The 13767-nt window shown below is 37.0% G+C and overlaps 1 long non-coding RNA gene and 1 pseudogene across 1 annotated transcript; one reads left to right on the forward strand and one right to left on the reverse strand.

Moving 5' to 3' along the window:
• The first annotated feature begins 5732 nt into the window (after window positions 1-5732).
• On the forward strand, window positions 5733-6999 carry LOC147492335 (uncharacterized). The gene is made up of 2 exons (XR_015199651.1): window positions 5733-5797; window positions 6768-6999. It is a non-coding gene; the product is annotated as an uncharacterized LOC147492335 (long non-coding RNA).
• Window positions 7000-11347: 4348 nt separating this feature from the next.
• Window positions 11348-12650, reverse strand: LOC147492336 (adoMet-dependent rRNA methyltransferase spb1-like; annotated as a pseudogene).
• Window positions 12651-13767: the final 1117 nt, after the last annotated feature.

Genomic DNA, 13767 nt, shown 5'->3' on the forward strand with positions numbered 1-13767 from the left:
ATTATGAATTTATGGTCCCTAGTTAGCTTAATTTGAGAAGTATCATATATATCCTAGAAACCATATATATGTTTCTCAAACTTAACCTTCTTGTCCATCAATGAGCACAACAACCAAGTAGTGGGACTATTATAATCTTCAAAAAGCAAAACGAGCCCGGTTTTGATGTGTTATTTACTTATTTCACAACAAATCATGTTATGTTGGGCTACTTTATGAATTGGTTTGAAGTTCGGGGTTAAGGAACCCTATTTCTTGTTCCCTATGGTACAGTACTATCAACCTTTGACCATTCAACAATGAGGACACCACATGTGGATGAGGATTTACACCTAAACCTAGGCAGGAGTGACATAGTTCCGTGAATATTAATTATAAGAAGCAAGTTTGATGTGTTACCTGAAAGTGGAAGGCACACATATCATGAGGCAAAATTCTCTTCCTCCGGTTTTAATTGTATCCCTCAACATGTCGTCAAGCCAATGAACTAGCTAGATAACCTATAAGTAGCAATGACAGCTCAAACGCTAAAAGGCAAAGTACAGGATCTTACACTTAATATGTGACAATGCAGCAGTGTACATGTTTTTTCTTTATGGATGTTTCTGAATGATTTTTCTGTTAGCCAATGATTGATACTTTGCTCTGAACACTTGAGCACTTGTTATTGTACACTTTTTATGCATGATTTATAAGATGTTGTGTCATAAGATTTATAAGATGATTTATAAGATTGATACTTTGTCTAGCATTACTTTGTCTAGTATAGTCATTAAGACATTTTAGACTTTGTTTCTCCATTGTACAATATTTGAGCCAATAATCTGCTTTGCTTTTTTTAGGATATGACGCACTGTGAAAACGCAAAGGTATATCTTAGTGATTAAAGATGTGTAAGTTTCATTGAATATGCTATTTTCTAATGGTTTGTGTTCTATAAAGAGCTCAAGGAAAAAGTTAAAAAAGGCCAAGAAGGAAAAGGCTGTGATGCATGATGTTATGCCTACAAATACTTCGAGGGTTGAGGTAATTTCATGACTAGGTGTATAACTTTCATTGCATTTTGTGCGCATTTCAATGATTTGTTTAAAAAGGCCAAGAAGGGAAAAGCTGTGATGTATGATGATAAGCCTACAAATACTTCAAGGGTTGAGGTAATTTCATGACTAAGGTGTATAACTTTCATTGCATTTTTTGTAACGGTGATAATTCACCGTCCTCTCATTTCTTTGAAGAGCTCTATTACATGTTGTTATGCCTAGAGATATTAATGAAGAAATGACAGAGGTAATATCATTAACTAAAAGTATATAAGTTTTATGAAGTATGTCGATTACTAACGGTTTGTGTTATATAAAGAGCCCGGCACAAATGAGAAAGAAAGCAAAGAAGGATAAAGCTTCAAAACAGGATGTTTTGGCCGAGATATGAATCAAAGAATATATAATTCTACTTCAAGGGAGAGGTAATGTCATTACTAAAGGTATACAAGTTTTATGAAAATGTCGCTTTTACTAAAGCTCATATTACTTTGAAGAGCTCAAAGCAAGGGATGAAAAGAATTGAAAAAGAAAAGGCTTCAATATATGCTGCGTTGACTAGAAATGAAAATGGTGGAGTACGATTTATCGATTCAACGACAAAGGTATCTTCATTACTAAATTGCTAAAGTCAATAAATTTCATTAAATAATGCTATCTACTAACAGTTTGTGTTAAGGGCTCAAACCAAGGTACAAGAAATGCTGAAAAGGGAAAAGCATCACTATATGTTGAGAGGGGAAGTGAGATAAATGGAGCATGCAAGTCTGATTCACTGGCTAATCCTGTTGCTATAGGTACTTGAAAATTAATTGGCCAATATATATAGTCTAAATTATATACATCTTCCTTTTGTTGAGTTACTTGATTGATCATCCACTCCATACATCTTCCTTTTGTTGATTTACTTGACCAATATATAGTCTAAAACTGTCTGTGACCATCTTAACTGCTTTTCGGATTAGTCCAACTGTGAAAGACAAAGGATTCTCCACTATATCACCTGCCCTGCATATCGAGTTTGTTAATACAATCCCATTGCCAAAGTAGCCAATCGGTAATGGTGGATCAAACTTAGACCTCCCACAACAAAGAAAGAGGAGTTTTATCCGTTGATCGGGGCTTCATTTTCAAAGATTCAGTTCTAGCTTTCCATACAAAGGCGAGAGAGCCTCAAGGTACCGCACCTGCCAAAGACCCCTTCCGGCATAGCTTTCATCTTGAGTCGTTCTAGTTTCTCGTGGTCAAAACAAAAGGACTCAGAAGTGCATTTCTTCTTCAGAAGCTCGGAAGTGTTCGATATATCCTCTACCTCTGCAAATTCATGATGGGGGTACTTCTATCTTAGGTGGATTCCTCGCTTTAAGCACGCTTTCTATCTATCTTTGGTGGGAGAGTCGAGATACACCTCCGCAGTTTCACCCCCACGAAGTTCACAAAGTCCATTGCCAATCCCATCAAACAAGCAATGGTTCATTCCCACCCAACAACGAATCCTCCACATTTGAATCTAGTGACCGGAAAGACCAAAATTTAAGTACTGAGAAGTGTTCCCGATTCCTCCCGTAGCTTCTACTAGAACTGGAAATCATTAAATTTTACTCGATCTTACGATTAGAAATCTCGCTAAGTTACCATTACCCCGACGCTTAAAGTTATTCTCAATTTCCCGTGGATCGTGCTAGGATGTGCCATCAAGGTTCAATGCCTTCGCTTTATATCACGATTTTTGAGCAACTTGGTGGTAATGAATTTTGAGAAACAAGCTTAACCTTTTCTTTAAAGTTAATTACCGGGTAATGAATTTTGAATGGGTATACTTCATCTTTTTCGTGGTCGCCATCAAGTGCTTTCCAAGTTTCCGCCGCCATGATGGGCCAGTCTTCTAGTACATAAACTTTTCTCTCAATCACATAATGCGATAGCATTTTTCATGGAAAGAACGAAAATAATTTTTGGGTTTTTACTTAAAGTGATTGGATTTTGTGATTGTATAGGAAATAAGAAAATTGAATTTGATGGATGGACAAGCAGTTGGAGATGATTCAGATAGCTATTCCAAAGCACTTGGTGGAACCGCCGAAAACCCATTGTCCTATATTTTATGAAAGTTTTAAGGATGTGCCTTCTCCGACTAAGAGATTGATTTGGAAGAAAATTAAGGTTAGTTTACGATGTTAAGTTCTTAATATTAATTTTGTTGTCTTTCTACCTAGTTGTGTATTCACCCCACCCCCTTCCACTTAGTTCTATAGTTGCATAGCCCGTGTCGTTGTTGTTCCTTCCGAAAAATATAGATCGGTATTCTTATTGTGTTTATTCGAGTCTTTAAGTAATAAACAATCATTTATTTTTTTTCTCTTTTGATTAAGAATGAAGTTGTGTATATCCACTAGTTAGATCACCTGAATGCAAGCTTTGGTAGAAAGTCATGTCCGTGGTATGTTCTTTGATGTTGGATGGTATGGTGAAATACCGATCAATTTCCATGGTGAAGAAAATAGTATTCCCCGACCTCCGGCTTCATCTATTAAATCGACACTTAATATCATATTGCATCCATCGGCCCACATAAACTAAACACATATTAGCCCTTTGTAATGCCGTTTGGGAGAGTCCCGTTAATAAGCATTTAGCTTTATTACCTATACTTGTTAGGAATCTATTGTCAAGAGTTTAGATAGTTCTCCTCACAATCCTCAACTTCAAGGAGATATGAGGTATACACAAGACGTAAGTCAGAAAATTAAACTTCTCCAATGCTTATGCCGACCGAGAATTGTCGTGGAAGATCTTAAATTTAGAAATGAATCAAATGATAGATCTATAGGCATATAAACCGTAAGCCCAACAGGTGGTGTTCACTTAGGAGTGTTATTGTCATCGTTAATGTTGTTATCAATAATAACTCTTTTAAACAAATGATTTTTATTCACCAAAAGTCACAAAGGCCATAATGTACTTCGGTCTCGGGATGACCAATGCCAATCTCATGTATGATGTATCTTCAATGTCCGAAATAGCATAGTCTTCCAATGCGGTGACGAGTATGGTATTGCTGAAGTGTACAAGAAATGTCAACTCAAGAAGTTTGCTAAGTCTTGAGGGAGTACAAGCATCGGCTTCGAAGTTAAACATTATGACAAGTATGACAATGACGATGAAAGGAAAAGGCACCGCCCAAAAGGAGTGAAGCGAAGATTGGGACAGGTTTGTAGATAATGAAGCAAAACCTTCTAGGAAGCGAATGCGGTGGTGGGCAAGAACTCAAGAAAAGCCTTGAAATCATTACATACATCGAGGGAAGGAGAGGAGCAAAGAAGAACCATCCATAATTTGGTATGTTCCTTTACATCTCAGTTTATGTGAAGTCATAAAACCGGTTTCTATTCCAAATCGGTTATTATATACTTTTTTTTCCAGAAAAAGAAGAATCCAAATGTTAAGATCACCCAAACACTTTCATACATGGCTATCCATACACGCAAGATGGTTCTTTTTCTTTGCTTACCGAGAGGATGGTTCTTTTCTTATGTTTGCCTTTGTTTTGTACCTTCTCTTGTTCTAATTACTCCTTTGTTGTATGTCTCCTTTCCTGTCATATTTATGTAGATATTATAGACATATTTGTAATAGCAATGCACGATAGAACTCATAGTAGAGATGAGTATAGAATGTAAGGAATATGTTATGAACTTCGATTCAATACAACTTTAGACAATAGATTCACAGTGTTTTTTCTATTGTAACAGGCTAGAATTAATGCTATAATTGAAGATGACCCATCTAGCATTGACTTGGACTTGGACAATGATCCAGTTGCACAAGTATGTGGTCCCGATCAATATGGTCGTGGTGCTTGGTATGGGTGTTGGTGTGTCAAAACTTCTCTTATAGCATCAGTCCCCGCCAAAGAGAAGCTTCACCAAGAGACTCAACAACGCACTATGGTTGAAGAGCGGGTTGGGACTATAGAGAAACATATGATTACGCCACCCAAACTCGATGGAAATAAAAGATCAATGTACAAAGAGCGTTGTTGCTGATACATCAACATCTAGTGTACTCTACTTAACTTATATTGGCTGGATTTCGTAAGTGCTTTTGCTTAGTTTGATATTCTTTGCTAATGTATATTTGTTTTGTAGGTACGGGAACCAAAGCAAATACACAACTCTGTGGAAACTATTCACATGGTATGCAGTTGTGTGAATTGTTGAACATGCATAGGGGAAGTGGTTGCAAAGGGACGAAAGCAACAAAAGCCAATGTTTTTACCGATATGAATGTCGATTCCTCCCCGAAATGTACAATGTCCAAATTTCTATTGTCCTCGGTCACCGCCGAGAGAGATTGTTTGGGTCAAAAAGACATTTGGAGAGCTAAATTTTCCTCAAAAAAGTCAAATGGCCGACCATTTTACTCGCTTTATTTAGGTATGACGTTGTTTATTATCTTTACTCCTATATAACTCATTATCTTTGACAGTAGTATGTTCTTGGTGTTTCATCTCCTTTTATTACTTTCTTAGGATTTCAATGTTGTGTTAGTGCATGAAAACATTTTACTTTTCTCGATCAAGTCGGTAACTTCTATATACTTCCCTTTTTCGAACTCGAATGGTAATTCATAATCAAGTTAGTGAAGAAATTAGCTAGCTTGCACTATGATCGACACTACCGATGATATTGCAGAGGAAATATCGCTTTGAGTTTTGAAGATGATTGTAGATTACTTATATGAAGGGATAAATACTGGTATGTATCACCGTAAGCTCATCATTAATATATATCTTTTGAATAGACATGATAGAGACTAAATTAATGGTATTGATCTCCACAACCCCTAACCCAATACCATGTACTTGATCGATCATTGGTCCTTTTTTGCTAGGACTCAAATCCTTGAGGCATTTAGATTTGAGTTTGAGTTTGAGAGTTGATACTCTTCGTGGTTAGGTAGTCTTGCTTCTTTGAGGTACCTAGTAATTTGACATCACTTGCGTTGTTGATCTCAGTTCTAATAACTTTGATTCAACGTTTCCTCGGTTTTTAAACATCAACTGAAAGTAGTCTAGTATATTTGGACTTGAGCTCAAGTGGTTTACAATGGACACATTCCTTATGGTATCTCTCGAGCTTCCAAATATGTGACATTTGTGTCCGGCTGGAAATGAGAATCTTACATGCCGACCGCTCGAACTATTACAAGGAAGCCGGCCAAAGTGGACAATCAATCATGATACTCGACCTTGTTTGAATACTTGAAACAAAGAAGGAGATGCCGAAAAACGTAAGAGTTTGGGAGGTTACTTGGTGCTCCGTGTCATATGTCAACGCACGATATTGAGAGGTCACCGGATTATATATATATTCACAATGCGTATGTAAGTCAAAGATGGGCGAAAAGAGGTTGACGACATTAAAAAGTTCCTCGACAATGAGGAAACTGATGAGAATGCAAATGAAGCTACTTAAGGCTCAGCATTGGTTGATCGAAGCTGCAGTATCTTCCTACCATAACATTGCCGAGTTGTTCATAACCTTTCCATTATTATCACTATGCCACTGAATCTTTTACTTTGAGGGCTGTGACAAAATGTGCCGTGGTTTCTGAATTTGATTGTCCTTTAAATTCTGGTCACTCCTATAGATCATAAACTTATTTGATGAAGTAACTGGATTTGGCTGTTGAAGTTATTAATCTAAAATGTTGCTTGTGAATCAGGTGAAGAAAATGGCAATGCGTGCAATTAGCAAGTTGTGGAGGATTTGTGCATTTAGTGAGCTGTGGAGGATTTAGATCAAGGCAACTAGCAAAGCGAAACTTAGTAGGAAAATAACATTTTTTATTCTTGTAATAGGTGATTCAATTAGCTCAATACTAGGTGATTGAACTACATACAAAACAAATGTTCTGGAATGCTCATTTTGATATTCATATAATATTTTAGTGTTTATTTGGGGTTATTGGTTCTGTGAAATCTCTAGTGAGCCCGAACAATCAAGTTTTTGTGTTATTTTTTTAAAAAAAATCCAAAACTATAAAAAGACACACAATGAAGCGTCATTTTACAAGGCAATTTGGTGAGCCAGACGACACTTTTGTATGCGTCTTTTAAAATAAAAGACAGCCCAATAAACGGGTCACAATCCGACACTATGCCTGTGTCGTTCTTTATGAGAAAAGACACACCAGAATGTGTCTTTCCCCTACAATTCTGTTGTAGTGAGATTTAATTACGTTATCAATACATTATGGGGGCGACAACACCCCAATTACGTTATCCTTAATTCTTATATCTATTTTGTTGTCCTACCTCAAGGCCAAATCTCCCAACTCTTATATATTTTTGACCGACCATTTATATTTCGATCTATTCTTATTACCAATTTAATAAAAAAAAAACAAATAAAATTCAAATATCATGAGACCGTACAAAAATAAACATAATCGAGAAAGAAAAAACCATAACCTAACCTCACATCATCCTAACAATAAAAAACAAAAACTTTACTCAAGAAGTTGCGGCATAATATTATCCTCCACTGGAACTGGAACACCTTTTAGATCCGACAGTGATACATCTTCCAACTTCCTATAACACATAGTATAATAATTTGACAGCTATTGCAATTTTTTCCGTTTCTTAGAATCTCTCAATTTCCAAAGTCCAACACTTGCCAATGTTTCACGCAACAACGCCCCAGATTTTTTAGTTTCAACTGCATGTTTCTCAATCATATCATCCTTCTCTTCACACTCAACCCTAAAATATTCCACCTTCTCATGATATTCATCTAACTCCTTCAAAAATGCATTTTCTTCCAATAGTACCTTGTAGTCTCCTCTAATCCCCTCAACCTCGCAAACTCGTTTAGCCAATTCCAATTTGTCACATTTTATTATCTCAACTTCATCACTCAAAACTTTCTGCTCTCTAAGAACAACAATTTATTGATTCTGTTTAGACAATTCAGCTTTCATGATATTCATTTTCATCTCATAGTCGTGCAAAACTACTTCATTTTTCATAAGTACTCCTCTCATACGTTTATTCTCATAAAAGATGAGCTTTCTCTCTTTCCAAATATTTCTCAATCTCGTATATTCACCAGTTTTAATCTTATAATTTTCTTTTGCTTCTAAGATTTCTTTAGCACAATCCCCAAGCGTCGACGCCTAAGAAAATAAAAAATAATGTGTTACTATAATTTTTTAGCAACCAAATAAATGAAATTCTAAAAAAAAATAAATAAATAAATAAAATACACACACACACACACACACTTACCTCTACAAGCTTTGAATTCAACATATTAACGACTTTTACAAAATCTACACTTCGTTGATAATCCAAACACAATAACTCTGGATCTGAAATATTAGGCAAAATAATTTAAAATAATAATAAGTAATAATAAGTAAATACAACAAAATATAACTATTCAACATCTAACCTTCAATTGCCAAGGCTTGCACGTTTGGAGTGATGAGCACAGGCATTACAAAACTGTCGCTCATCCCTGGCTGTAATGATGAAGGTACAGTTGGGTCAACAATGGTGTTGGTGCCGACCACGCTAACGCCTAAATGCGACACATCAGCATTGGTGCCATCAGCAAAATTCGACTCTTCCGCATTAATGCCAACAATAGTAGACACTTCAGGATTTGTACCAACAATCGTTAACACTTTTGTTGACACACCTTCATCGGTGTCAATAGCAGAAGTCGGCAATCCAACATTACTGCAAACAACAGTTGATACAAAACTCCACACACCATCAATGGTGCCATCGGCAGAAGTTGCTACACTAGCATTGGTGCCAACAACAGGTATTAGAACTCCAAAATTACTTCCACCAAAAGGAGTTGGCACTCCAAAATTGATCCTGGCAACAAAAGTTGAACCAGTTGTATCTCCACCATAATCAACTTTTTCCATCTACATTAACAAATGAACCATTAAACAATCAATAACGAACATAAATCTAAATCACAAAAACAAGATCAACACTAACATCAAGTTCAGATATACTGTTAGTCATCGCTTCCCCACCGATATCATCATCATCATCAATATCATGCACATCAGTAGTTTTTTTTGCAGGAAGACAAAAAACATGTCATAATGAAACGTCATTCCAAAACATATTATAGGTATTACATTTATGATATTTTAAAAGAAATATTATATACATACCATTTCTCGATCCTCAATCCCTTCCTCAATTATACTTGAGTTATCTCCAGTTTTCTTTTCCCTCTTTTTTGGACGTATACTTCTTTTCTTCTTTCTAATATTTTCTTGTCCGCTATCCTCAGAGTCATCTCCTTCTACTTCTTCGTCATCTTCACTGCTATCATCTACAATAACATTTTTTTCTCTTCTTTGAGCCACAGTAAGGTGCTAATTCCCTAGGCTCATTAAGCAGTCCAGTTTCTATATCATGATAATAATCTACAATATCGTCTGGAAACGACAAATGATAGACATCTACATTATAACTAAACAAACTAACAAATTTCTTTTTTATCTTCTCGCTGCTAAAAATTGATATATTTGGAAACTTCAGAATATCCTCTATAAAAAAGAACAAGATATTCAAAATGTGATGCTAACTAATTAAAATAATAATTATAAGAATATTGAGTTAACATCATTACCTGATATATTGTTAGGATAATCAATATTTTCGAACCTCCAATTGCCTTTGATCTTAAAACCATACAATTTCGCATTCTTGTAATTCGAAGGCATCCCATAAAATCGATAATTCTGGTTGTGATGAGTATGATATCCCAACGCATAACTTTTAAAAGAAGCCTTGTTTTGCCGCATAAGCTTCAATAACTCAAACAAAAGGTCTGAAGACATACTCCTTTGATAAACCTTACAAATCCTCGCTACCCGGGCAAAGATAGCTCAATAGCCAGGAGATAATTGTAAAGGATGTAATCTCCATCTAGCTAATAACTCGGAAACTGATTTCCGGAATGTAACACTACAACCAAGCCAAAAATGTGAAAACAATAAAATTATCTCATCCTTTTCACACTTTTGGTCGATATCGCTACCAACATACTCAATAGATACATCATCACCAATATCATATTTTGTTCTCAAACTATCTACTTCAATACCCTTCGCCACTCTATTCATATTAAAATCCCTTTTATCAGCCCATCTCCTATTCAAGTTATAATTCATCTCTATTAAACAAATATTTTCAATACTATCAAAAGATAAGAAAAATATCAAACCCTACTGTCACAGACTAAAAAAAAAAAATCTAACCTTTTCACAAACCTCGATTCAATTGATCAAACCCTTAAGCCACGTAATCACCTTGTTAAGCACTAGAGTCTCCAACGTGCACATATACAAACTTTACTGAGCAAGACGAACGAAAAAGAATCATAATATCAGAACTTTGTTTTATTTTTTTATTTTTTTTCTTCTCTCTCAGTTTTATGACTGATGATAAGCCGACTTGCTTTCTTTTTATATACAAGGACTCTCATAAGAAACGTAAACCAATAGGTTTCCATTTCACAGCGAATTTTATTGTAGACATAGGTGCCTAAGGCTCCTGATGGTATTTCACAGTTTTGTTTCTGTTGAAAGTCTTCAATTGGAAGTGCACCTCTCCTCTCGCCACAAGTAATATAGGCCTTTGGCGCCTTAGTTTCACATTTACCTTAACAACCTTGCTTCACTCACAACTCAGAATAAGCAAACCATTGAATCAAACTGAACTGAGTGAAAGAATTAAAGTCGCATGTTACCGATCCCAGCCAACAGGATATTCTTTTAAAGAAGTTGAATTAAAGGAGTTTAGCTAAATTAAAGCTTATGAACCATTCAAGCATATATGGGTACCGATGCATCGCCATATCAATTGTTTAACGAGGGGCTATAATTGGTAGTTGTCGTAACCAAAGAGATTTATAGCAGAATGAGAAGATAAGTTCAGGGATTTTCTGTTGGCATTCAAGGCAATAAAGATCGGCAAGTGACTTCAGTCAATCCCATAAGCTTTGAGCTGGCGATCCCTGAACTGCCGATCTTTTTTTGCCGATCCCTTCGATTGAATTTCCAATGTTACAACCGATCCTTTCAATTGAAATGCCGCTGGATGTGTGTTTTCTGGAATGCCGCTGATACAAAATATTTAGGAAGAATTGAATTGCTGCTGATCAATATTTAGGAAGAAAGTTTGAATTCGAAGAATTGAATTGCCGCTGATCAATATTTAGGAAGAAGTTTGAATTTGAATCGAATTGAAATGCCGTAGATCAATATTTAGGAAGAAAATTTGCCGCTGGCTGTACTTGATTTGCCGCTGCTTGATTTGCCGCTAAGTTACGCATGATTATCTATACAACAAAGCATGCTTTTCTCAGATAGTCTCAAGGATACAGGGCCGGAATTCAATGATTTGTGGGCTTCTTCGGATCAGTGTCAATGTCACTAGAAGGCTCCTCCAAGGCAGTAGCCTCGTATGTTCCTTCATTATCACTCCCTTCATTGTCGCCTTTCTCATCATTGAGTTCCACGGAATCAACAGCTGCAAGATCTTTTTTTCCCTTGATAGAGGAGAGCGAAAATAACTCATGGTCAACATAATCATCTGTTAGTGCATCTATCTGCATCCCAGTGGCTTTATGTGATTTCTCCTTGGCTTGTTTCTTTGTAAGCTTTTTCTTCTCACGCTTCTTTTTGTGGTCCATAGCATATGTCAACTCCTCTATTTCATTAAGTATCTTGTCATCGTCCTCATCCTTGTCATCATCCTTGTCATCACCTTCCTTCACAGGTTTAGCAGTCGGTAGTTCTGTTGGAGACGAAGCTTTCCTTATCTGCTTACGCCACTTTAGGAGATGCTTGAAATCTTGCTTCCCTAGAACAGGCAGATCATCACATAGCATCTTGACCTCCTCAGTTGTTAAACTGTGATCTGTTATGGGTTTGCAAGCAGGATCATTGAATGATATAGAAGTATTTGAACCATGAATGTCAAGTGGATTCGTGGCCCACACAAACTCTGAAGCTAAACACACCTTACTCGATGCCGTATTTCCATCCTCATACCCATCACGGTTTCTCTTTTGCTTTGTTCCTCTAAGAACATCCACCACCTTACGAGGTTCAATAGGCCCTTGAAATAGATGCTTGACATCAAGAAGACGTGGATCAATCTTCGCAGGGGCCTTATACTTCTGAGGCACAAGTTAACATATATTTCCGCAGATGCTGAACGACTAGCAAGCAATTTGGTCACATCAACTTTCTCAAACAACTGCTTAAGAAACAAGAAACGGGTATACGTTGTACAGCTACTTGCATCCAACCACCAGGTGCAGCACATAAATCAAGAACTGAATGTGCTGAGTTAAGAAAACTGTACTTGTCTTCTAGTTGAAGAAGTTTGTATGCTGCTCGGGAACGGTAACCTTGTTCTTTTGCAAGGAGGTAAAATTTATCCAACCTATGCTTTCCTTTTACTTTACTTAAGTAAAATGGAGGCACCGCTCTGGCGAGTGGGAGAGGAGAGAGAAATTTTTTAGACTTTCTACTACAAGAAACACACAATAGAATCCTGCAGCAGGTTCATCAGTTTCTCTTCTGTACCACATTTGTATTTGCTACCTTTTACAAGTGCAGGATATAGCATGTACCATGCCAAAAAAAAAAAAAAAAAAAAAAGTCTTTGCCACACAGGCTTTGCTCATGTAACAAAGAGAGGGAGATCTTTCGGCCCCCATAAATGTAGTCTAATAAAAGCCCAATTCAATACAAACTCACACTCAAAGCCCATGCTCAGAGCTTATCTATCAAAAAGCCCACGCTCAGAACCCATACTCAGAGCTTATCAACCAAAAAGCCCACGCTCAAAGCCCATATGCATACTCAAAGCTTATCTACCAAAAATCCCACGCTCAGAGCCCATGCTCAGAGCTTATCTACAAAAAAGCCCACGCTCAGAGCCCATGCTCAGAGCTTATCTACAATAAAGCCCACACTCAGAGCACATGTTCAAAGCCTATACTCAAAGCATACATACCTACACGTAAAATCAGTATCAATTACGCATATGTTTTGCGAGTCAAACAACTTTCACAACTTCATCCACACTCAAGATTCACTTCCATCAACTTCATATCGTGTGACAGTTCTTCCGCCAGTTCTCCAACTTCATCCCACGATTAGACAGTTTTCCCGTCAGTTCTCCAACTTCATCCCACGATTGGACAGTTTTCCCGCCAGTTCTCCAACTTCATCCCACGATTGGACAGTTCTCCCGCCAGTTCACCAACTTCATCCTACAATTAGACAGTTCTCCCGCCAGTTCTTCAACTTCATCCCACAATTTGACAGTTCTCCCGCTAATTCTCCAACTTCATCCCACGATTAGAATATTGGAGAACGAGAAAGTGACTATCACCAATCCTACCTATAAAATCCAACCTTCGTTATTTTTCCAGAACTACGCCATCGAGACTTGATCCCAAGCAATACATTTGGGTATGTAGGCAACTTCACACTGAAGTCCCCAACAACCATCTCCTTCACCATCTCCAAAAACATTACTTTCGACCCTCAATTGGTGTGTTTGAAAATCTTCTTTGAAAACAAAGCACCATCATCGATCCATGGTCATTTGCATAGTGGGGAACTGACATCATAGGACCTCTACCACCTACTTCTGGCAATGTCTGAT

Source organism: Coptis chinensis, chromosome 6, assembly GCF_015680905.1.
Source record: "Coptis chinensis isolate HL-2020 chromosome 6, ASM1568090v1, whole genome shotgun sequence".
Taxonomy (NCBI): domain Eukaryota; kingdom Viridiplantae; phylum Streptophyta; class Magnoliopsida; order Ranunculales; family Ranunculaceae; genus Coptis; species Coptis chinensis.